Genomic DNA, 24,295 nt, shown 5'->3' with positions numbered 1-24,295 from the left:
AGGGAAGAAAGACACGGGAGGAAAAGACTTGTTTTATTCCGGGTTCTGAATTCTTTACACGTTCAATGACCTAACATCTCTGGTCCAAGGAGCAGAGTGGCCGTGAGGCGTAACTCACCTGTCCCTGGGTTTGTGTTCTGAGAAATTCTAGCAGCACGTCACAGGTTAATAGTTTTGACACAGTGTGCTGTTGGTGGTTCAACTCCAGCCCTCCCACTCCCATTCTGCTCTTATAGGTATCCCCCGCTTTTGTAAGTTCACATTACACCATCCTGCTTTTACCAAAAAACCTACGTCGGTACCTGTTTTCACTCACCGAGAGAAATCTGCAGAAGATTTTTGGCTTTTATGAAAAAAGGCAAAAAGTGAACATGCATTCAGCATCGGCTTTGCCGCAAGCCTCTATGGGGGCAGTACACCCGGAACAGTGGCAGAGGCCACACCGAGCTCCTTCCTCGGGAACTACACTGGGCACACGAGCATCACAGAGCTTTGAGTTGTTGTCTGTGAGCATCTGTGCTTTGTCGCAATTTATTTTGAACGTCTACTAGCAAAACGTGTCCCAAAGGATTAGAAAAGCCCAAGAAGGGTATTTTGGGGGTCTGGGAATGCTAAAAAAAAAATCCCATAAAAATGAATGGTAATGGCTCCTTCACTTTTCTGCCATTTCAGCTTATGAAAGGTTTCATACGAACCTTCTACTTTTGGAAAGTGGGGGAAAGCTGTATCTCCTTTCTAAATGACACCACCAATGTTCTACAGCCTTAGTTCCTTATTACTTTTATTTTTGAAATGAAAGATTTAGAATCTAGATAATTTGCCTGCTCAGTCAACCCAACCAATTTTTGTTTAGATTTTCTCATGGGAAATAATGTTATCAAATAGCTGAAGAGATTAAGCATTCCAATGTCCTTCTGCCACTTTTAGGAGTCACTGCACCCTGGATTTTGATATCTAGGTTGCTTGTTGAAACAGCGATGCCTGATTGATATCTTCAAGGTTCTAAGGACTGCTGTTCCGAGGTCATTCCACGCTCCCCATCCCTGACCACCTTCAGTGTGGTTGGCAATTATTTTGGAGTTTTTTTTCTCCTTATAAGTCTTCATTGGCACTTCCTTTCCTACCTTATCTTCCTCCTTCCTAAAAACTCATTTATTTTTATGAAATCTTCCTGAGGTAGATTTTGATTTTCTCAACTTTTTTTTCTTTAGTTTTTTTTTTTTTTTTTTTTTCCCTCAACGTTTATTTATTTTTGGGACAGAGAGAGACAAAGCATGAATGAGGGAGGGGCAGAGAGAGAGGGAGACACAGAATCGGAAACAGGCTCCAGGCTCCGAGCCATCAGCCCAGAGCCTGATGCGGGGCTCGAACTCCCGGACCGCGAGATCGTGACCTGGCTGAAGTCGGACGCTTAACCGACTGCGCCACCCAGGCGCCCCTTTTCTTTAGTTTTTTAAAATGTTTATTTATTCTGACAGAGAGACAGAGTGCGAGTGGGGGAAGGGTTGAGAAAGAGGCAGACACAGAATCTGAAGCAGGCTCCAGGCTCTGAGCTGTCAGCACAGAGCCCAGCATGGGGCTCAAACCCACAAACCGAGATCATGACCTGAGCCAAAGTCGGATGCTTAACTGACTGAGCCACCCAGACACCCCATCTCAACTTTTCAACTTGTCAGGTTTACAATCATCTGCTGAACATTTCCTGCTTTAGCTAATTCATGGAAATGCTGAAAAAGATTCCCCCCAGTTCCATGCCCAGTACAACTCATTGCCTTGTCTAAAATTGCTCAAAACTCAGGGTTTCTGCGGCTCTTCTGAACCACCCATATGTAATAGTTTTGCTCATACCTCTTTTAGAAGGTTTAGATGTTTGCAGTACCAGTCTATGTTGTGATATTCAAACAGGTCTGTTTGCACGTGGGTGCCATAGAACAAAAGACCAAATATACCGTTTTAAGCATACCACCACGCAAAAACAGAGAACAGTAGAGATTTCGACTGAAATCCCTTAGGCTTATAGGTTCGTTTGGGGGAGAGTTTACATCTTTATGATGTTGAGCATTCCTTTACTAAACATGGTGTCTTTCCATTTATTAGAACTTCTTTTATGTTCTCCCATAAGCTTTCATAATTTTCCTAATTTATGTCTCTCTCAGCTCCTTTATTGGATTTATGCTTAGGTTTCTCAGGAATTTTATTGCTACTCTTGTCAATGGAATATATATTATTTCTTTATTGTTACCAGAGTATTAATGGTGAATACGAATGTTACTGGATTTACACTAATCTTGTGTCTAGAAACACTGTTAAACCTACTTATTAGTTCTAACGGTTTCTGAGTAGGGACTCTGGGATTTTCCTATGTTTAAAATATGTGTCTGAAAATAAGAATAATTTTATTTCTTTCTTTTCAATATTTAGTTATCATCTTCTTTCATTGGCTAGAGGTTCCAATAAACATTGAATAGAAGCAGTATTGGAAGGCATCCTTGTTTTCTTCCTGACTTTGTAGGAAGAGACAGCTTGTTGTTGTTTTTTTTTTTTAAGTTTATTTATTTTGAGAGAGACAGAGATAGCACGAGTGGGGGAAGAGCAGAGAAAGAGAGGGAGAGAGAGAGAGAATCCCAAGCAGGTTCCATGCCGCCAGCGCAGAGCCTGGTGTGGGGCTTGAGCCCACAAAGCCGTGAGATCATGACCTGAGCCAAAACCAAGAGTTGGACACTCAACTGACTGAGCCACCCAGGCACCCCAAGACTGCTTCTAATATTGAGCCACTTAAAAAGATATTTGCTATAGGTCTTTGGTAGATAGACTTAACTTGTTTGAGCAAGTTCCCCTCTGCACCTAGTTTGCTGATATTTTATTAATAATGAGTGTACAGTTTTAGCAAATGCTTTTTCTGCACCTGCTGAGATACCCTTTTGCTTTTCTCCTTTAATTAATTTATGTGCTTAATAAAATTCGTACATCTTCTATTGTTAAGCAAGGCTTATATTCTTGGGAGACATTTTATTGAGAGATGCCTTTATAAATATATTGTTGGATTTGATTTAGTACTATTATTTTATTTTACATTTTTGGTATCTATGGTTAGGGAGTGAAATTGGCTTATAATTTCACTTTCTTGTAGAGGCTGCCAAACTTTCAATCGGTATTCTATTCCAAAATGACCTGAGTTGTGGTTGTAGCTTAAAGTATAGCTTGTTTTTTCTATGGCATGTACATGTATAGCAAGGATTGTTCTTATTTACTTATAACCTCCTTTGAGGCATTTGGACTCATTTAGCAATAATGATAATAATCATGACCCATTTTGAACTTTCTCACTATAGGTTGTCATTCAAAAGCACAGAGTTATCTAGAGTTTCATCAAGTCAATTTGGCTACTTTGCAGTGGTGATAAGCCCATTACGAAGCTGGCAATGAAGAAAAAATTAATTTGTGTATTAACTGTTACTGATGTTGATAGGGCCCAGTGGTTTATCCAAAAACAAAGAATACTCCTTTCTGATTCTCCTGCCTGCCCTCGCTACTATGGCTGATTCATGTCATGCCCAAGTCTGGACTTCGTGGTGGTTGCTGGTTCCCTAGAGCATTAAGTTCCACAGTAATATACAGCAAATAGAGGCAGCAAATGGAGTCCGGTAGGCTTGGGTCCCTTGTTCTCCCTGCTACTTGCCAGCTCTTTGAGTTTGGACAAATTCTTTCACCTGTCTAAAATGTTAGTTATTCATCAGTGCAATGGGAATTTTAATATCATCAAACAGAGTTTGTTATAATGATTAAATCCATAACAGAGTGCAGTATCTGGCATAGTGTAAACGCTTAAAAGAAGTACCTTTATTTTTTCACTGTTAGAATGAATAAAATGCTAACAATACTATGCTAACACCAACTGAAAGTGTGGCTTCTGTCAAATGTCCTTCAAAAGGTGCTATTAGTTTGCAGTTTACAAGTTTCTGTTACAGTGCCTTTCATATATTATGTCTTAATCCTTTTTCTTTTAAAAAATATTTATTTGGTGCCTCTCATATCCTAGGGTTAGATGCTGGGGAATATTGAAGATATGAGATAAATAAGCAGCAGAGATCAGTCTAGAGAGACAAAATACAATTAGAATATGAACTGATAGAACGTAAGATGTGGGATATCAAGATGGAACATAAGATATGGGAATATCAAGATTGAACTCAGTGGGACTGAGGAAGAAGCAACTAATTGTCTAGGTAAGTAGAGCAAAGAAAACATGAAGAAGGTCATATTTCAGTAGGGTCTTAAAGGCTGAAAGAGGTAAGGAGCAAATGTGTTCCAGTCCTAGCAAGCTAGGTAGGTAAAACTACCCCGGCAGGAAAAAGATATTTTATGATAGGAAAGATAAAACTTTAGGAATAAATTGCATAATTGATTCTGATCTCAGAACTTCCCTTCAGGGCTGGATATTTAACTGTGAGTCTGAGCCTGTGGGAAGGAGAGCAGGGATGCCTTGGAACCCTGGGTAAACACTGACCCTCTGGTGTCCTGGAGGTAAGATTTAATTCACTGCTAATTAGTGTTGGCTTTGGCTCCCCTGGGGAAGTATAAACATAAAGAAGGAAAGGAGTGGGGAGAAGGGCAAAAGGCAAGTGCATGGATGTGTATTTTGCAGAACTGCTTTGGAGGAATTGAGACGTGCAGAGAAGGTCTTGAAAATAGAGCAGGGATTATTTCGCATGCTTTAAAATAAAGCAAATTCTGCTGGAGGCTGCTAACATATCACACCCTGAAAATAAAAACAAAGGAATATGGAGCCTTTTTTATTCTTACTGTGATCATTTTAACCTTCCAAAAGGAAGCCATAATTGGGCTGTTTTTATTGTCTGTGGGCTGGAGCAAATGCTGGTCTGTAAACATTCTGATGCTTCCAACTCAAATAGCCTTCTTAGGAATGTCTACCCACATTTGAGGTGTGCTTCACTGGGAACCTTAGAATGTTCTAGAAAAACAACAGGGCATCTCACCAAATCCACAATGTTTCAGAAATTTTCCAGCCAGAGTTATTCCGGCTGGGGGCACATGTAACAAATGTGCCCTTGTTTCAAGAGAAGATACTTCAAAGAGTTTTGGGATTTTGTTTGGTTGTTTTCAATTTTTTTTTTTTTGCCTTTATATTTTCTTTATCATAGAACAGTTGTTTTAGTGTTGTGGTTGCTGTTGCTGTTGTTTTTCCACCAGAGAAGTATATGATAGAAATATCTATTTCTGTATCTTCTGGGATCCACACTACCCTTTAAAATATCTGCACAACTCAGATCAATTCACGTGGCGTTTATGAACTCCTCCTGGGTACTCGGTGTCCAGAATCCTGAAGTTAATAAGATTGAGGACTTGCCCCATAGAACCCCACATTCCAGTAGGGAGGACAAATATGTACACAAGTAGCACAAACACTAGACAGAATGTGAAGATGTTCAAGGAAAACACAGAGTTCGTGCGGGAAATACCAGAGGAAGAGCTGTGTTCTGCCTGAAGTATCGAGAAGAGAAGAGAAGAGAAAAGAAGAGAAGAGACGTTTGAATAATAAGTAGAATTTTAACCATTAGATGATTGAAATAAGAAAAAGGATGGAATTAATCTCTTATAAAACAAGAATTCAAAATAATTGTTGTGCTTACCAACAAAATAACTCTGTTTTAATTTGTTCACTCATTCATCTATTCCATAAACAAGTATTGAGTACCTATGATGTGCCAGGCACCATTTAGAGAGAGAGGTGAATAGAACATCCTCCCTGCCCTCAGTACCCTTATTGTCTAGACAGATAGAGATGTTCACACAAGAGACAGATGTGCACAGACAGGCGCATGAAATACTCTGAGAGTACCACAGACTTAAAGGAGTCGAGGAAGACTGCACAGCGGGGTAGAGTTTGGAAGGTTCGAGGGGGAACAGGTTAAAGAAAACAGTCCCTGTAGAAGGAATGTCATGTACCAAGGCGTGGAGGCGTGAAGCAGCATGGGATGCTTGTGGGCCCTCAAGTATTTTGATGTTCTCAAATATAAGGCTGTAGGGGAGGAAAAGTGCTCCTGGACCTTCCTAGAGTCCTTGGCTGGGTCTGAAAAGTAAATTGACAAAGATTAACAGGACAAGAATGTACACAAGTGTTTAACCTAAGTTTGATGCAACATGGGAGCCTTTACAAGGAAATGAAGACCTACAGAAACAGAGCTGAGTATTTTATGCTGGGTTTGATGAGGAGTGGAGAGTCGTGGAGGAACACTATGATAAGTCAAGGAGTACAGTGGTCCCCCCTTATCCGCGGGTTTGCTTTCCACGATTTCAGTTACCTGAGGTCAAGTGGGGCCCCGAAGTAGAAGATTCTCCTTCTGTCTTATCTGCAGAAGGTCAAGGGTAGCCTAACGCTAAGTCACCACGCCTATGTCATTCACCTCATCTCACCACACAAGCGTTTTATCATTTCACATCTTCACAAGAAAGGTGAGTACAGTCCAATAAGATATTTTGGCAGACCACATTCACATGGCTTTTATGACAGCATATTGTTGTAATTGTTCTATTTTGTTATGAGCTATTGCTGTTAATCTCTTACTGTTCCTAACTTATAAATTAAACCTTATCATAGATATACACATATAAGAAATATCATAGTATCCACAGAGCTCAGTAGTCTCTGTGGTTTCAGACATCCACTCATGGTCTTGGGACACATCCCCCAAGGATAAGGAGGGACCACTGTATGAGGTAAGTGTATAAATTGGGGGAAGCTTAGCAAGGCCTAATTGTTAGGATTCTAACTGGTGCCCCTTGTCTTCAGAGATAAGGATGCTCCTTTTCTTCAGGTACAGGGAGGGCACCCCTCACCTGAAGATTTTATAGCATGTTTCAGGGGAGAAGGAAGTCAAACGGACTCTCCTGCTTAAAATACTCAATATATCAAGGTGCCGCATTTGGGGTAGCATGCCCTGAATCCTATCAGGGCATGTGGAGTGGGGCAAGTGGGAGCAGGGGACATGAGAAATAAGACTAGAAATAAAATCAAAAGCCAGATCTCGAAGAGCTTTCTAGACCATGCAATGGAGATTGAATTCCACCCAATATTCATTTTAAATTTTGTTTAAAAGTTTACTTATTTCTTTTGAGAAAGACAGAGTCAGCACGAGTAGGGGAGGGGCAGAGAGCAAGGGAAACAGAGAATCCCAAGCAGGATCCGCACTGCCAGCACAGATCCCAATGTGGGGCTCGAACCCACGAAGCCGTGAGATCATGACCTGATCCGAAACCAAGAGTTGGATGCTTAATCAACTGAGCCACCCAGGCGCCCCTGTTCCATATTCATTTTAGTGAAGTTCGTTTAAGCAGAGCAGTAATACCTAAATTTTAGAAAGCTCCTGCAGATGGTTTCCTGGAGGATAGAGTGGAGCTGGGAAAGACAGCATGCAGGAAAGGCTGTCAGGAGGCTGTTTCAGTCAGCTAGGTCCAGGGCAGGATTTAGACCGTTAGGGGGCAATTGCCCTCATCAGCCTAACATGCAATTTAGAATTTAGGCAAAGATAACCATAAAATGCCTAATAAAGTGCATGTTCTGATTTTTCTTATGATGATTGTTGAGATGCCTTGAAAAAGATAGATCAAATTTCAAAATATTTTAAGACTTGTATTGGCTCGTCCCTGCATGTGCCTCTCCATCTGCTGTGGGATCCAGTCGTGCAGGAGTCAGGCTGATGGGTGAAAGGACTGGGGTGGTATTGAAGTGGGGGGGCTTACAGGACTAGGTGAAGGGAAGAGAGAAACCTGGGATGGCACTTAGATTCTGACCGGGCCCACAGGGTACTGGCCAAGCTCTGCCTTTGGAGTGATACTGCCCCTCCGAGGCAGGCACACCTCTCACATCTGTTCCCCCTGCAGAGTCCCTCCATGTTTTGCACTTCGTCCAGGCTCCAAAGAGTGTTTTAAAATGCCCTCCTCTGGGGATCCTCACAGACTTTAAAATCCTCAGGACCAGATTCAGCCTCCGACACGACCACCATTTCAGCACAGCTCTGTCATGAGGCTGCTGACTCAAGTTGGCTCAGGAGAGGAGGGCTCAGCAGGGCCTCCCAATCCTCTCACTCATCGCTTGTCCTCCCCTGGCATGTGCTCCTCCACGCAGAGGTAACCTGGTCCCCTTACTCACTCTGGGACTCCTGCTCAGTGGCACAAAAAAGAAGATGCCGCCTGACAGAGACTCGTCTTTCTCCCAGCGTCATGCACCACCCACTCCCAGCCCCCAAATCTGTCTGGGAACAAAGCCCCAGGCAACAGCTAAATATATCTCTGGGATTGTTCCTGAATATTCCAAAGCATCAGGGACTGAGAAGAGAATTTTCCCCATGATCCTGGGCCCAGGGCTCATTGCACTGTTTTCTTCAGGATTCCCAAAGCCCCAGCTTCAAGAGAAACAAACAACAAAATATTTACAGATGCCTTCTCGAATAGAGGCTTAGCTCCCTCTCCATGGTCTTCCAGGCCCAGTGCAGGATACTGGCTCCCTAAGTGTCATGTATGTTCATCACCAATATTTGAGTGTCTACTTCTGTTTGGGAATCTATTCTGTATAAGCAATGTCACCATTTCAACCACTTGATTTAATGTGGTGCCAGGTTTCATTTCTTTCTAAACCATCTTATTTCTGAATTGCAAACTTTTAAAAATCGCGACTTTGGAGTACTGGACTAGACCATCTCAGTCCGGGGTGGGGGGGGGTGGTTTACCATATCGGGGAGGAGTCACTTTTACATCCATGGTCATCAGAGACAGGCCACAACCTCCAGATATTGGTGGAGATAAACGTATATTTTTAGCCCCTAGGCCAAGAAAATCTCTGTGGTGATCATAGTAAAAACGGCACACGCAGAAGTATACAGAGTAAAATATGATAGAGCTCCTTGGATTCTCTACCTTCAGCCCAATTTCATTTCACTGTCAACGGTTGGGAACTCGAGGGTCCAGAACTTTTCCTGCACTTGGCAGATATCTTTCCTTATGTATGACTAGATCCCTGCTTCAGTGAATAGTGAGTGACTATTTTCATGAAGCTCTCAGAAATGTGCCCTTTCGTGGACCTTATGGCTGTTCGCCTATACACGCCTTATCTTTACAATTATAAATAATTCATAAAATTGTTCCAACTAAGGTAGTACAGGGCCGGGAGAGCGGAGTGTGGGCTGAGAATCACAGTGGAAACCTTGACGCACCTACCGAATCGTTTCGTGTTCAATCGGTGATCTTCTTGCCATTTGATGCGCTGAAATAATATCTAGTCTCCAGAGCTCAAACTCTGCCTCTGAACTGCTCTGTGAGATGAGAGATCCTCATTATCTACTTTAACACCACTCCTTGGGGAAATTTTTTCATCCAGAAATACCGGGTCAATTAGCAAGCACTATGGAACAGTATGTAATTCTCAGAACTGGCTTCCAAAGCCTCCTGGCTCCCTGGTGGGCAGCACTTAACCTGCCTCTTCAGCATTGTGTAATCACTCCCTCAATCAGCCCCCAAACGGTGCCGCTCTAGGGAACAAAGTGTCTCTAATTACACTTGCCTTTCTCTTCCTCAATCACGAAGGTCCTCTGTGCAGAAGCCTGTGCCAAGCAGTTCTTGGAGCAGGAGAGGCACAGTCAGACGTGGGAAGGCCCTGACTCTCCTTTTTTTTTTTTAATATTTAAATTTTTAATGATTTTTAATTTATTATTTTTTTAAATTTACATTCAAGTTAGTCCGCATATAGTGCAACAATGATTTCAGGAGTAGATTCCTTCATTTAGCCCATCCCCCCTCCCACAACCCCTCCAGTAACCTTTAGTTTGTTCTCCATATTTATGAGTCTCTTGTATTTTGTCCCCCTCCCTGTTTTTATATCATTTTTGCTTCCTTTCCCTTGTGTTCACCTGTTTTGTATCTTAAAGTCCTCATATGAGTGAAGTCATATGATATTTGTCTTTCTCTGACTAATTTCGCTTAGCATAATACCCTCCGGTTCCATCCACATAGTTGCAAATGGCAAGATTTCATTCTTTTTGATTGGTGAGTAATCCTCCATTGTGTATATATACCACATCTTCTTTATCCATTCCTCCATCGATGGACATTTGGGCTTTTTCCATACTTTGGCTATTGTTGATAGTGCTGCTATGAACATTGGGGTGCATGTGCCCCTTCGAAACAGCATACCTGTGTCCCTTGGATAAATACCTAGTAGTGCAATTGCTGGGTCATAGGGTAATTCTATTTTTAATTTTTTGAGGAACCTCCATACTGTTTTTCAGAGCAGTTTATTTTGCTTTTCCAAGCCAGGTAGGCCTGTGTGATTTTTGACTCCACAACTCATGTTCATTAATGGATTTACATCATTATATATCAGGCTCCCTTCAGATGAAAGGCCAGTGGGGTTTTGATGTATTTTCTCTTCATGTAAAGTCCAGAATGACTGCATGATTTATGAATTTCCTGCCCCCCTAGAAGCTTTTCTGTTTCCCATCAAGATGAATACTTATTTGTTTTTTAAAAAGCAACTTAGTCTTTGATCCTGGTATACCTCTAGGTATAAATGGATAAAGAAATGTAAATGCCCTTTGTTACCATTTTCTTTCCTGAGAGCATTTAAAAATGTAGAGATGCCATATTTTATATGCACTAAAGTGCTCTTTTATGAAGACCTTAGGAATGGTTCTCTGTGAGGTGAGTTGAGGGGGTGTCCTTTATGGAAACCAGGCAGGGAGTTGATCCCTATGTCTTCTCCAGGCTGTCCAAGCCAGGAGTCAACTTGGAGCTCATAGGAGCCAGCCTCCCGTGAATTTTGAATTGTTCCTCGTAACAACAAATGAAAAGCTGCAGCAGCTGAGAGCAGATGTAGTGGCTACAGAGATCAAAGAATTGCTTTTATCCTCTGGTATGCAAGATTTGAGTTTAAATGTGAATGATGTCTTGTAATCAATGCATTTGATACCTGTGAGTAATGCGGTAAAGTATCAGAAGTTGGGTAGAAAGATAAGGAAACATTTGCTTAATTAAAGAGGGCTTTTGGGGGAAGGTGAGCAAGGACAAAGTATTTTGGAGACCATGGACAAGTCATATAACCTCTCTGGGCCTTTGTCCTCTCATCTCTGAAATGAAGAGGTGGGAGAGAAGAGCATGGAGATGTCTTCCATTTCTAACATTCCAGGATTGCATAATTCTTTATTCTATGCATTTAGACAGTCTGGGCAAAGACCTGTAGGCAAGAAAGGGGAGATAGCTATTAAGAATGTGAACAGGAATGGAAGTTACAGGTAGAGATATAAATGGCCGAAAAGAGAACATGAATGGTCTGGGAGCAGAAGGATATTTAATCCAAAACATGGTCGAGGTAGTTATGGAAAAAGATTTGGAGGCAGCTGGCTGGGTAGTCTGCATTAAGTGAATATTTTCTAGTGTAACATTTTAATTCCTCTCATTATTTTAAGTGTATTTTAGTAGCTTTATTGAGATATATTTAAATTTTTTTTTCAACGTTTATTTATTTTGGGGACAGAGAGGGACAGAGCATGAACGGGGGAGGGGCAGAGAGAGAGGGAGACACAGAATCGGAAACAGGCTCCAGGCTCTGAGCCATCAGCCCAGAGCCTGACGCGGGGCTCGAACTCACAGACCACGAGATCGTGACCTGGCTGAAGTCGGACGCTTAACCGACTGTGCCACCCAGGCACCCCGAGATATATTTTAAATATACAATTTACTCATTTAAAGTATACGATTCAATGGCTTTTCATACATTCACAGAGTTGTGCATCCATCACCACAATCAATCTTAGGACATTTTCATTACCCTAAAAAGAAACACTGCTGTGCCTAACAGCATTCCCAACCCCTCCCCGAAACCCCAGTCAACTACTAATCTGCTGTCTCTTTTTAAAGATTTGCCTATTTTGAACAGTTTACGTACATCGTATCATACAATATATAGTCCTTTGTGACTGGTTTCTTTCACTTAGCACGATGTTTTCAAGGTTTGTCTATGTCACAGCATATGTCAGTACTTCAATTCTTTTTATTGATGGCATAATAATATTCTATCACCTGGATATACCACATTTTATTGATCCCTTCATCAGTTGATGGATATTTGGGTGTTTCTACTTTTTAGCTATTATGAATTATGTTGCTAGGAACACTTGTATAAAAGTTTGTGTGTCGACATATGTTTTCATTTCTTACAGGTATATACCGAGGAGTGAAATTGCTGATAACTATATTCAGCTGTTTTTAAAAACTGACCAATTGTTTTTCAAAGGGCTGAACCATTTTACATTCCCCTCAGCAGGATACAAGGGTTCTAGTTTCTCCACATCCTTGCTAACACTTTTTAGTATGTCTTTTTGATTCTAGCCATCCTAGTGGGTGTGAAGAGGTCTTACTATGATTTTGCATTCCCTGGTGACTAATGATGTTGAGCATCTTTTCATATGTTTATTGGCCATTTATGTATCTTCTTAGATAAATGTCTATTCAGGTCCTTTGCAGGTTTTTAATTGGATTATTTATCTTTTTATTATTGCGTTCTATTTCTAGGTTCTAGATACAAGTCCCTTACCAGATACATGATTTGCAAAAAATTTTTTTTCCTCCATTCTGCAGGTTGTTATTTCACTTTCTCGATGGCATCCTTTGAAGCATTACAGTTTTTAATCAATGAGACCAGTTTCTATTTTTGTTTTTGTTGCTTGTACTTTTGTCACAGGCTGACAAATGATTGCCTAACCCACAGTTGTGAAGATTTATGCCCATGCTTTCTTCTAAGAGCTTTATAGTGTTAGCTCTTAATTTGGGTCTTTGATGCATTTTGAGACAACTTTTGTTTACGGCGTGAGGTAGAGGTCTAACTTCATTCTTCTGCATATTCTTCTGCCTTTTAATGATTTTTAACTATATATTTCTAGTTTTTTTCTGAAAGGTTACTCTAGGGCTTAAAATATATTTTTAACTTATCAGAACCTAGTTTAAATTTATACTAACATAATTGCAGTGAGGTCTAGAAATTGTACTCCTTTATAGCTCCATTCCCATCTCCCGTTTGTTTTGCTATTATTGTTATAATTGTTACATCTGTATGTGTTAAAAATGCAACATACTGTTGTAATTGTTACTTTATGTAATTTTATGTTCTTTAAGGAAACTGAAAGAATGAAGGATAGTCTTGAATGAATAGATAGTCTTGGAGGTTATTATGAACCCCGTTAGTACAGAAGTGCTTTCCACGTTGCTCATTATCATATCCCCTACACCTAGAACAGTCTTTGTCACATAGTAGGTGCTCACCTAATACATAAATGAATGAATAATGATCTCCATGCAGGTACTAAGTGGAGAGAGAGAGAGAGCATCCCCAAAAGGCATGGAGATCAATAATGAAGAGATGAAGAGAATAAGATTACATGATTGTGGAGCTGTTGTGGGAGAGGTAGTGATCACAGTAAAAAGTAAGACAATGTCTTTCTCATTCAATGTCTTATGTGTCTGATGTGTCTGATGTCGGGCACAGTTGACATTTGGGAGAGGCTCAGTAAATGTTGAATGAATAAGTGAAGCATCCTATGGCTGGTGCAGATCTTGGGGGATGAGGCAAGAGAGTTTCAGTCTTAGAAGTCCCTGTGCTCCCCAAATGGACAATCTCTGCTTCTTCTCAGTGACCCTGGTGCTTCTTCTGGGCCGACAGACCCCCCTGGATTGTCAGCTGCCTTTGTGTGTTCTCAGCAGGATGTCCGATCACTGAAAGATGAGAATTACAAGCCTGTTGGTTAGGACTTAGCAGAGGGAAGACAGGATAAATTTATCATTAACCAAGTTGGTAGGGTGGAGGGTGGGCAATAAGAAGAGGAAGAAGGAAACTATTGGTAATGGACAGTGAGGTAACTAAGAGGAAGCCTATGATAATTCTAGACTTAATTAACTCATTCATTCACCCACAACACCTATTGAAAGCCTGCTTTGTACTAGACTAGAGATGGATATAACAACGTATTCAACTTTCCTTATGCCAAATGTTAAACCCTAAACAAAAAAATGTACTTCACTGTTGTAAGAACATTCTGGAAATAACTATATAGCCCTTTATAGTGGTTAAGATGCCCAAGACTGAAGCCTCACTGACTGGGTTTGAATCCCAGATGGGTAGAGTTGCCTGATGACCTCCCTATGCTGATTAAACCTCCCTTTTCTGTAAAGTAGAGATATTAATACTTACCTCCCAGACTTCTAGATTAAATCGTTAGTACACATAAAGCACGTAAGATATTGCCTACCATGTAATATGTAATATATAAGAGCTAGCTATTATTATCGCTGTAACAATTATTATTAAACAAAGACCACAATAGTTAATTGAGATCATCTGGTAAATTTCAATGCAATTTTAAAGTTCCCATTATCCATAGTACCTAGCTACCTACCTAGAAATTTTCTTAGTAGCAGCCATTTATGTATATATGAATTGATTTTGAAGCTTGAGCTGTTAAGAAGAAACAACCCTCTTCTTATGTACTTATTTTGTTAAATGATTACTACGGCAAAGAGCTGTTTTCTACCTTTAAAAACCAACTCCATTCCAGAGGTTACCAGAACAGAGAGGAGCCCTCATAATTCAGAGGGCTGGAAAGCAGTTGATTTATTTTCAAATTAGGTTAATATGAATGGATTGCTGTCTGAGATTTCAAAGCTGTGGCAGATCAATTGGCTCAGGAATCAAAGACACCAAAGGTGATGCTGTTAATGTAAATGTATGAGCCATTCAAAATACTAGTTAAAGACTGTAGTTGGTTTTATCATGTAAAAGAGCAGCATCATGAAACATTCTTTTTTAAAGTTTATGTATTTATTTTAAGAGAGAGAAAGAGAGAGAGAGAGAGAGTGCTACCAAGAGCCAGGGAGGGGGCAGAGAGAGAGGGAGAGAGAATCCCAAGTAAGTTCCATGCTCTTAGCGCAGAGCCTAACATGGGGCTCGAACTCACGAACTGTGAGACCATGACCTGAGCTGAAACCAAGAGTCAGATGTTTACCCGACTGAGCCACCCAGGTGCTCCTGAAGGATTCTTTTTGAGACTTACAAAAGATATTTAGATTAGAAAGATACAGTAGAAAGGTTGAATGTTATTTCCATTACTGGATGTAAGAACCTCTTCCCTCTGCCCATCAAAGTGCTCCATAACCCACTATTGCTTGGACCCCGAAAGTACAAATCGGGAGTACAAGTAAGATTTGTCTTACTGCAGGGGCACCGAGGTGGCTCAGTTGGCCAAGTGTCCAACTCTTGATCTCAGCTCAGGTCATGATCTCACAGTTCATGAGTTCAAGCCCTGCATTGGCTCTGCACTGATGGTGCGGAAACTGCTTGGGATTCCGTCTCTCCTTCTCTCTGCCCCTCACCTGCTTGTGCTCTCTCTCTCTCACTCTCTCCAAAATTAAATAAATAAACTTGAAAAAAAAAGATTTGTCTTACTGTAAAACTGCAGGTTCCTTCTGGTCAATTTTTTTTTTTTTTTTTAAGTAGAAGCATGGAACTTACTTCAAACATTGAACATTAGCACCTGACATTCTTTTCTCAGCAACAGATTGCCTATGTTAGACCATGCATATGCAGTGACTATCCAGGACTTAGGGTCCTGAATAACACATCGTGTGGAGAGGACGTTGATGGCACATAATAGGTGTTTAATACGTGTTTGTTGAATGAATGATGGTGGTGAGGGTGAACTGAAAATAAATTGATCATAAATAGGAGTCTCATCTGATAATTTTACCCCAGATTATGATCCCAAACAAGTCATTTAACTAGCTCATTCCATGCCTCAGTTTCCATGTCTTTAAAAGAGAGTCCCAATGAATAATATATTGTGGTTTAAATTAAATTGTGGGTTAAAATATTGATTAAAAAGTTGGTGCTTTTCGGAATAAAATAGAACTGTATAATAACACTGAAGACTCCCCCTGCCCAGCTCACCTGTTTAGAGTAGGGAGCAGGGAAGCAATTTAAACACCAGCTTGTATAGTTGCTCAACCCAGTCTTACACTGGTCATCAGAATGAACACTCACTCTCATTTGGCCTGAGGTTCCTTCCAGAGAGTGATGCTAACAGGTAAAACAAATAGTACAACCGATATGCAACTACGTGATTATTCTTATCCTCAGTGACTACCCAAATAAGAGGAAGAAGAAAACAAAGTAAGAGGAAGGAATGCCACATATAAGTAGGTTGATCATATTATATATGGAAACAAGGACACTTTTGAGAGTGAAAAAGCAGCTACTGTTAATTGCATCAGGACACGCTTAGACAGTCTTATGCAAACCAGAATGTATGTTTAGCCTCGGTCTATGCCATGCCCAGAAGCAGTTTCTTAAGCATATAGGATCAATTTAACCCTTTTTACCCAATGAAATTTGTTTCCTTCCTGACCCCTTGTTTTGTTGATAAAACTCCTCCCACTTCTTCTAGGTAGAACATTGGTAGCTTCACCATCATGTGCTAGTTTCAGTGTCTCTAGTTCTCATTGTAACATCACTGGCATTACTGAGGCAATGAGGAAGGAGATATATGCTTCCTGCTCCATTTGGTGAAATTCCACCTGTATTTTTAGCTAATTTACTCATGTGAATGTTCTGCAGTTACCGACTCCTTATTTTGTGTGATTCACTACAGGTCCTTGTAACCTGTAGACAAGCTCTTGAGTTTGCTGACTTGACACATTTTATCTCAACTGATAAATAGCCTTGATAACTTTTCTTTCCCTCCAGTAGGATAGATTTTCCCTCTAACCGGCACTGCCCACTCAACGGTCAGAGTGTTGACATCTCTTGCACCTGTCAGGATAGCTGTATGTTGTGACAAGAAGGAGGCAGGTCTTTTATACATGTGTTCAACAAATATTTAATTGAGCATGTATTGTGTGCCAGATGCTGTTTAGAGCCCTAGATTTTTAGTGTAGTCTGTGATTTCTCTATTGGTTTTCTTAATGGTATCTTTCGATAACCCAGAAAATTTTAAGTCTGATGATGTCGAACTAACCAAATTTTTTCTTTTCTATGGTTTGTGCTTTTTGTATCTAGTCCAAAAAGCTTGCCCTGCCTCAGCGTCATGGATTTATTATCCTGTGTATGCTTCCGGAAACTTTTTGGTCCTAGGTTTTAAGTCAATGATCCATCTCAAATTCATTTTTGTGTATGGTATAGGATAAAAGTCAAGGTTCAACTTTTATTTACACAGACATCTAGTTGATTCAGCACGATTTGTTAAAAAAAGACTTCCTTCTCCCCATTAAATTGGCTTGGTGCCTTGGTGGAAAAACAACTGACCATGTATGTGTAGGTCAATTTCTGGACTCTTTGTTGTGATCTATTGGTCTATCCTTATACACCATCTTGATTACTGTAGCTCTTATGAATATAGTTTAAATAAGTCAAACACAATTACTATCCTTAATGGGTTTACAATCAGATGAGATGAACAGTCTGATGTAGAAGTCATAATAGTACAAAAAGGTGGAGAAAATCACAGTACTAGCCACAGATGTTGGAAGTACAAACGAGAACTCCACCAGGTTTAAGGTGGGCGGATGGGGAAGATTCCTGAAAGAGGTAATACTTAAAGTGATCCTTAAAGGGTAAGGAGGAGTTTGCAGAAGGTAGGAGCAGGCCTGATCCCCTCAAGGAAGAGCGAGAAGGCCAGTGTGGCTGGAGTGGAGTAGGTGAAAGGGAGACTGGAGATGATGCCGGAGGGAGGACCACCTTGAACAGAGCTTTGAAGGCCATTTTAAGGGTCTTGGCTTTTATTCTGAGGAAGAAGGGAAGCCACCAAAAGGGTTTGAATGGAGAAGTGATTGGACATCCTTTATTTATTTACTTGTAAGTTGATTTATTTTGAGAAAGAGAGAGAGAGCATGTGCATGCCAGTGGGGAGCAAGGTAGAGAGAGAGGGAGAGAGAATCCCAAGCAGGCTCTGAGCTGTCAGCACAGAGCCCAACATGGGGCGGCTCAATCTCACGAACCATGAGATCACGACTTGAGCTGAGATCAAGAGTCAGACGTTTAACTGACTGAGCCACCCATGCGTCCCTGATCTGACATCTTTTAGAAGCATCTTCCCAGATGTTGTGTTCAAGACAGACCATGTTGGGGGTTGGCAGGGGGCAGGTAAAGACAGAAGCTCTGAAACCAGCTGTAAAGACCACAACTGTAATCCAATTAAACCCGGCTGTGGCTTGGACTCTGGTAATAATGGGATGACTGTGATTTGGGTAATAATGGGATAAAACGATCCCGTTCTGAATATATTTTGAAGGTAGAGCCAAGAAGATTTGCTGACAAATTGAACACAAGACATAAGGTAAAAAGAAGAATCAAGGGTTTTGGCTTCAGCTATAAAGATGTGTTGCAACTTACCAAGATGTGAAAGAAGCACATTTGGAGAAGAAAATCAGAAGCTTGATTTTTCTACTTTAGAGTAAATATGAGCGATTGTTACCCAAAGTACAAGCAATTTCCTCTACAGAGGAAGTAGTTGGAGGATGCAGTAGAGATAGTCATCTTGTGAATCAAGCCCCATGCGAGCAGCACTGTTCTAGGTGATGGGGAATGGGAGAGGGTGGACGTGATGCCCTGCACATGGACCCTGCTCTCAAGGAGAGTTTGTGGGAAGACTTGACTCCCACAAGATGGAAAAATCATGAAGTCAAGGACCAGATTATGAGATGCAGGTCTCAAGTGCTCCAGGATAGTAGTGGGGCTGTATGAAGTAGTCAAGAATGCTTCTAGAAGGAAATAAGAAAGGAGCCATCTTCATAGGATGGGAAAGACTTAGAGGAAAAAGGGCATAATTGTGGGAATAATCAGGAGCTGCTCAGGACACAGATGTTCTTGGCCTGGCTGGAAGAATTGTTGGAAGGATTTTTTTTAATCGGTTAAAAAATTGGTTTTTGGCACATAGTAGGCATTTGATAAAGACCAGCCAATACCACTTATTATATTGGGAGAAGAGATGGAGACAACTACTGTGTCCTGAGTCCACCCCCACCACCATATCAACACCTGCACCTGCTCCTTTAATGCTTTTTGCCCTATCTCTTTCCTGGTTCGTCTTCTATTACTTCTATTGGAAAATACTCAAACTGGGCTTTCTAAATTGTTTGTGAGGGGGAAGGAGTTGGACTTAAATATATTCAGCATCATCATGTAGGCTTATGGGTTTTTAATAATCTCATTCAGGTGAATGTTACAAAGGTCCAGAAGGGGGCAATGTGACACTTGGACTTCAGGAGGGCTTTTTTCCTATGTTAAAATCAAGAATCTCAGGTCAGGGAATGATTCTGTAGACATCATGGGGTCCATCACTCTCACTTGCCAGTAGAGAAACAAGCCCAGAGAGGGGAAGGGACTTGCTTAAGGTCACACAGGCATTTAGTGGGAAGGTCTAGACCCTAATCTCTTTCTAACCCTAAGTCTTTTTCCTTATAGCTTATATACAGCTGTGAAGCAAAACAAATTTTATCAAGTTAAATACAAACAAAACTTCAAACCAATGAAATTTAGATTAACAATATTACTTGAAAAGTATAGATGGTATTGTTTTGTTGAAATTAATTTGTTGCTCATAAGTAAATTAAGTAAATGTGGTGCTTTTAAAAACAGCAACATAGTTATTCATATAACCTTAGTTTCTTTCATATGACCAGTCCTCAATAAATATTTGTCAATTTTCTGTGTATGAAAGTATAAATAATTTGGAATATTTTGGGATATCAGAAAACCAGTATCTGACGTCTGCAGTTCTTATTCTCTCCTTGACCCAGGTACTTTCTATCTATAGATATGTACATTTCTAATTTTTAAAGTAATCATACATGTTCTAAAACATTCAAACAGTACAGAAACCTAGGAAGTAAGAAATGAAACAAGTTCATTTTGTAAACATTATAAACATTATATAACATTATATAACATTAAGTTTCTTTAGCAAAGGTCAAAACAACGGAGACTTAAAGAAGGTAGAATCTTAATTCTCTCACAACCAAATCTACTAGTAAGCAATCCAGGGCTGATATGGTGGCTGTGTAGTGTTGTGGGCCCAGGTTCCTCCTGTCTTGTGGCTCTGCCATTCTCAATTCATGGCTTCCATCTTGGTCTAAGATGGCTATTTCCATTTACACTGTCATATCCATATTCCAACCTACAAGAAGAAGGGAAAAATGAAGAGGAGAATGACATGTTTCTTTCCTTTTAAAGGCACAACCTGGCGGCGCTTGAGTGGCTCAGTCAGTTAAATGTTCAACTCTTGATTATGGTCGTGAGTGTTGGGCTCCATGCCAGGCCTGCTTGGGATTATCTCCCTCCCTCGCTCTCAGCCCCTCCCCTGCTTGCACTCTTTCAATAAATAGAGACGAAAGAAAGAAAGAAAGTGAGAGAGAGAGAGAAAAAGAAAGATGATGATAGATAGATAGATAGATAGATAGATAGATAGATAGAAATTTAAAGGCACAACCTGGTATTGCATTTATCACTTTTGCTCACAGCTCATGATCAGAACTCAGACACGTGGCCAAGTCAAACTAGAAGGGAGACTGGGAAATATATCAGTTGGATAGCAGTGTTCCCAGACAAAACTTTGTCATAGAATAGTGTTTTTCAAAGCTGGCTATGCAATAGAATCACCTGAGAAACTTAAAAACACAAAAAACCATGCCCTCTCTCAAGATCAATGAAGTCTGCATCTTTGGGAGCAGGGCTTGGGATTACCCATTTAAAAAAAGCTCTATCGTGACTTTGATGTGGGTCAGAGCTAAGAATCAGTGCCATAACAAAGAACCAATAGAGATGGGACAACTCACAGCCTCTACCATACCCTCCCTTCATTACTCTGCCCCTTCGGGTTGTCATCCACTAGTTCAGTCCAGATCTTTTACCGTGAATATGCAAATACTTTTTCTGTGGACACATACATACATACATACATATGTGCATGTCTAAACACCCAACAGTGACTTTAGAATTTCTATATGTATGGGTCTTAGGGTAGTAATATTACTGGAAAAGATGTGAGCCTCTGTGTTAGTCGGCATGGCACTTTATATTAATTTAAGAAAATGTGAATATCAAAGAATGGAGACATCTGATGGAGAATTTTGGGTGTTGGATGAGCTAACGCCTACCTGAGCCACCTTTTGGGTCAGTCTCCACAAGCATCATGTACTAAATCATTTCTCTTTTGCCGGCGGTTTGGAATGCCATGTCAATTACATAGGAAATTTCCATGTCTGTGAGATTTTTGGTTTTTTAATTCTCTATTCTGTTAGTGCAGATTGCTATTGTACACCATCCCAGGTCTTTTTTTGTTTTTAAGTTTTTAAAGTGTATTTATTTTGAGAGAGAGCAGGATTTGATAAGAGGCAGATAGAGGTGGAGAGAAAGAATTCCAAGCAGGCTCCATGCTCTCAGTGCAGAGCCCAACACGGGGCTCAAACTCTCAAACCGTGAGATCATGACCTGAGCCAAAATCAAAAATCTAACACTTAACCGACTGAGCCACCCAAGCACCCCCGGTTCACTTTTTTATATTCAATAACTTCTCTCCTGTTTACTGTCATCACTACCCCTCATTTACTTCCACTACTGGGTATATTTATGAATATTTAAGAATTTATTTATTTATTAAATATTTAAGAATTTATTTAAGAATTCCTTGTTTTGGATTCTGTCTCCCTCTCTCTCTGACCCTCCCCCGTTCATGCTCTGTCTCTCCCTGTCTCAAAAATAAATAAACATTAAAAAAAAAAAAAGAATTCTTGGATTTGTTGTTTATACTGTGTGAAGGGATCACTTATGAGGTATGGGAGGCTTGTGATAAAGGTTTCAAATCCACCTGAACTTTTTACATGGTAAAAGTAAGAGCTTTTCTTCTGGAACACTATTCTCTCCCTCCCTGACCATAGCCCTTCAGCCTCCTGTCATGACAGACCTTCTTGAGTTCTGCTCAGATAGAGAAGAACAATGTTTTCGTATCACCTCCTAAGGCCATCCTTCAAATGTTATTCCCTGCTTCTCAGTGAACATACTACATCAGAGTTGAAGGAAGTTCTAAGGCAGAAAAGAGCAATGTCTGCTTTGACTTGCAAATATTTTTAGACCCCTAAAAATAAACGATAAGCTGCAAATAGGCATGAATGTTCGCACACTGTTTCCTAAATTCATTATTTCTGAGGAAATGAAGACTACATTTTGTTTTTCTGGTGTGATTCAATCCATGATTCCGTTCTGTACCTTAATGCTATGCCTTACTCAACCCTGTGCCTTAATGTCCTTCCTTATTTCTTTAGAGGCTGGCATATTCCCTCAGAGGAGATGGGAAGATTTGTGTTTTGGAAATGAATTATGTATGAGATTGAAGTCTTTATGGGGAAGGCCCTGGGTTTCTGCTATGTCCCAGGGCCTTCCCCATAAAGCATGACAATGTTCTCTTCCCTATGTGTTTGAAATTCCTGGTTCCACATGTTATAAGGTTTACTTACACAGCCTCCACTCTTATGGAGTTAATAATCAGGACATCAAAGGCAACTTTCTTTCTCTCTCTCTCTCTTTTTACTTAAATGCATATTTCCATTTTTTTATCATTTTATTTTTTTCATCACAATAAGTGTACTCTTTAATCCTTTCCCTATTTCCCTCATCCACCCCACTCCTCCCCCTGGTTACCATGAGTTTGTTCTCTATAGATAACAATCTATTTCTTGGGTTTTTTTCCTCTCTTTTTTCCCCCTTTGTTTTATTTCTTAAATTCTACATATGAGTGAAATTATATGGCATTTGTCTTTCTCTGACTTATTTCACTTACCATTATACTCTCTAACTCTATCCATTTCATTGAAAATGGCAAGATTTCATTCTTTTTTATGGCTGAGTAATATTCCATTGTATTTATATACCATACCTTCTTCCTTATCCATTCATCTATTGATGGACACTTGGGCTGCTGCCGTAATTTGGCTGTTGTAAATAATGCTGCGACAAACATACAGGTGCGTGTATCCCTTTGAATTAGTGTTTTTGTGTTTTGGGGGTAAATGCCCAGTAGTGTGATTCCTGGATTGTAGGGTAATTCTATTTTTAACTCTCTGAGGAACCTCCATACTGTTTTCTACACTGGCTGCCCCGCTCTACATTCCCACCAACAGTGCACAAGGGTTCTTTTTCCCCACGTCCTCGCCAACATTCGTTGTTTCTTGTGCTTTTGATTTTAGCCATCCTGACAGATGTGAGGTGACATCTCATTGTACTTGTGGTTTGTGGTTCCCTGATGGGCGATGCTGAGCACCTTGTGATGTGTCTGTTTGCACAATTAGCTTTTTTAACTTTCCTAGGGCTTCGTTTTGTTTTTTGTTTTTGCTTCAATGTATGAAAAGAGAATGACAACCCCCCACATCGTAGGACCCACATCGTAGGACTGTCGTGTTACACATCCATCCATCCGTTTGGCACTGTCACCTGTTGTAAAATACCTAACGTTTTAAAACTACAAATGTATGTTTGACCTAGTGGATTGTAGCAATCTTCTTCTGAAGCGCATTATAGAAAAGTTTAAACAGATGCAAAAACGGTGCAAAGCATGTGGTAAGTCTCTGGGTGCTCGTCATGCAGCTTTGAAAGTGATCAATTCATGACCCGTCTTGTTTCATTTAAATTGCCATCATTCCCTTCACTCCTGATTATTTTGAAGGAAATTCCAGGCGTATCATTTCACCTAACAACGCTTTTTCCCAGAACTTTGATTTTTTTAAATTGACTTATAGCTGACACACAATGTTACGTTAGTTTCAGGTGTAGCACATAGGGATTCAACAAGTCTATACCTTATGTTATGTTCACCACAGATGTCGCAACCACCTGTCACCACACATTTTTACAACACTATTGGCTATATCCCCTATGCTGTACCTTTTATCCCTGTGACGTATTTGTTCTAGAACTGGACACCGTATCTCCCACTGCCTTTCACCCATTTTGCCCATCCCTCTCACCACCTCGGTCTGGCAACCATCCGTTTGTTCTCTGTATTTATGGATCTGTTTCTGCTTTTTGCTTGTCTACTTGTTTTGTTTTGTTAGATTCCCTATGTAAGTGAAATTATAAGGTATCTGTCTTTCTCTGTCAGACTGATTTCACTTCACATTCTACACTCTAGGTCCATCCATGTTGTTGCAAATGGTAAGATCTCATTCTTTTTTATGGCTTATTGCTTGTATA

At 40.4% G+C, this 24,295-nt stretch overlaps 1 protein-coding gene across 3 annotated transcripts in view; it reads left to right on the top strand.

Annotated features, from left to right (window-relative positions):
* Nucleotides 1-24,295, top strand: part of NIM1K (NIM1 serine/threonine protein kinase) — a 66,760-nt gene that overhangs the window by 11,938 nt on the left and 30,527 nt on the right. Inside the window, exons 1-3 of one of the 3 annotated variants that reach the window (XM_019811263.3) lie at nt 3,187-3,644; nt 4,040-4,226; nt 4,431-4,524. The exons of 1 other annotated variant lie outside the window; for it this stretch is intronic. The gene's annotated coding sequence lies outside the window, so the exon portion shown is untranslated. Of the gene's footprint in view, nt 1-3,186; nt 3,645-4,039; nt 4,227-4,430; nt 4,525-13,382; nt 13,491-24,295 lie in introns of those variants that run through there. One more of the 3 variants, XM_003981431.6, reaches the window with a different exon arrangement.

This window comes from Felis catus, chromosome A1 (assembly GCF_018350175.1).
Source record: "Felis catus isolate Fca126 chromosome A1, F.catus_Fca126_mat1.0, whole genome shotgun sequence".
In the NCBI taxonomy this organism is placed as follows: domain Eukaryota; kingdom Metazoa; phylum Chordata; class Mammalia; order Carnivora; family Felidae; genus Felis; species Felis catus.
This window is presented reverse-complemented; position numbering and strand designations above follow the sequence as displayed.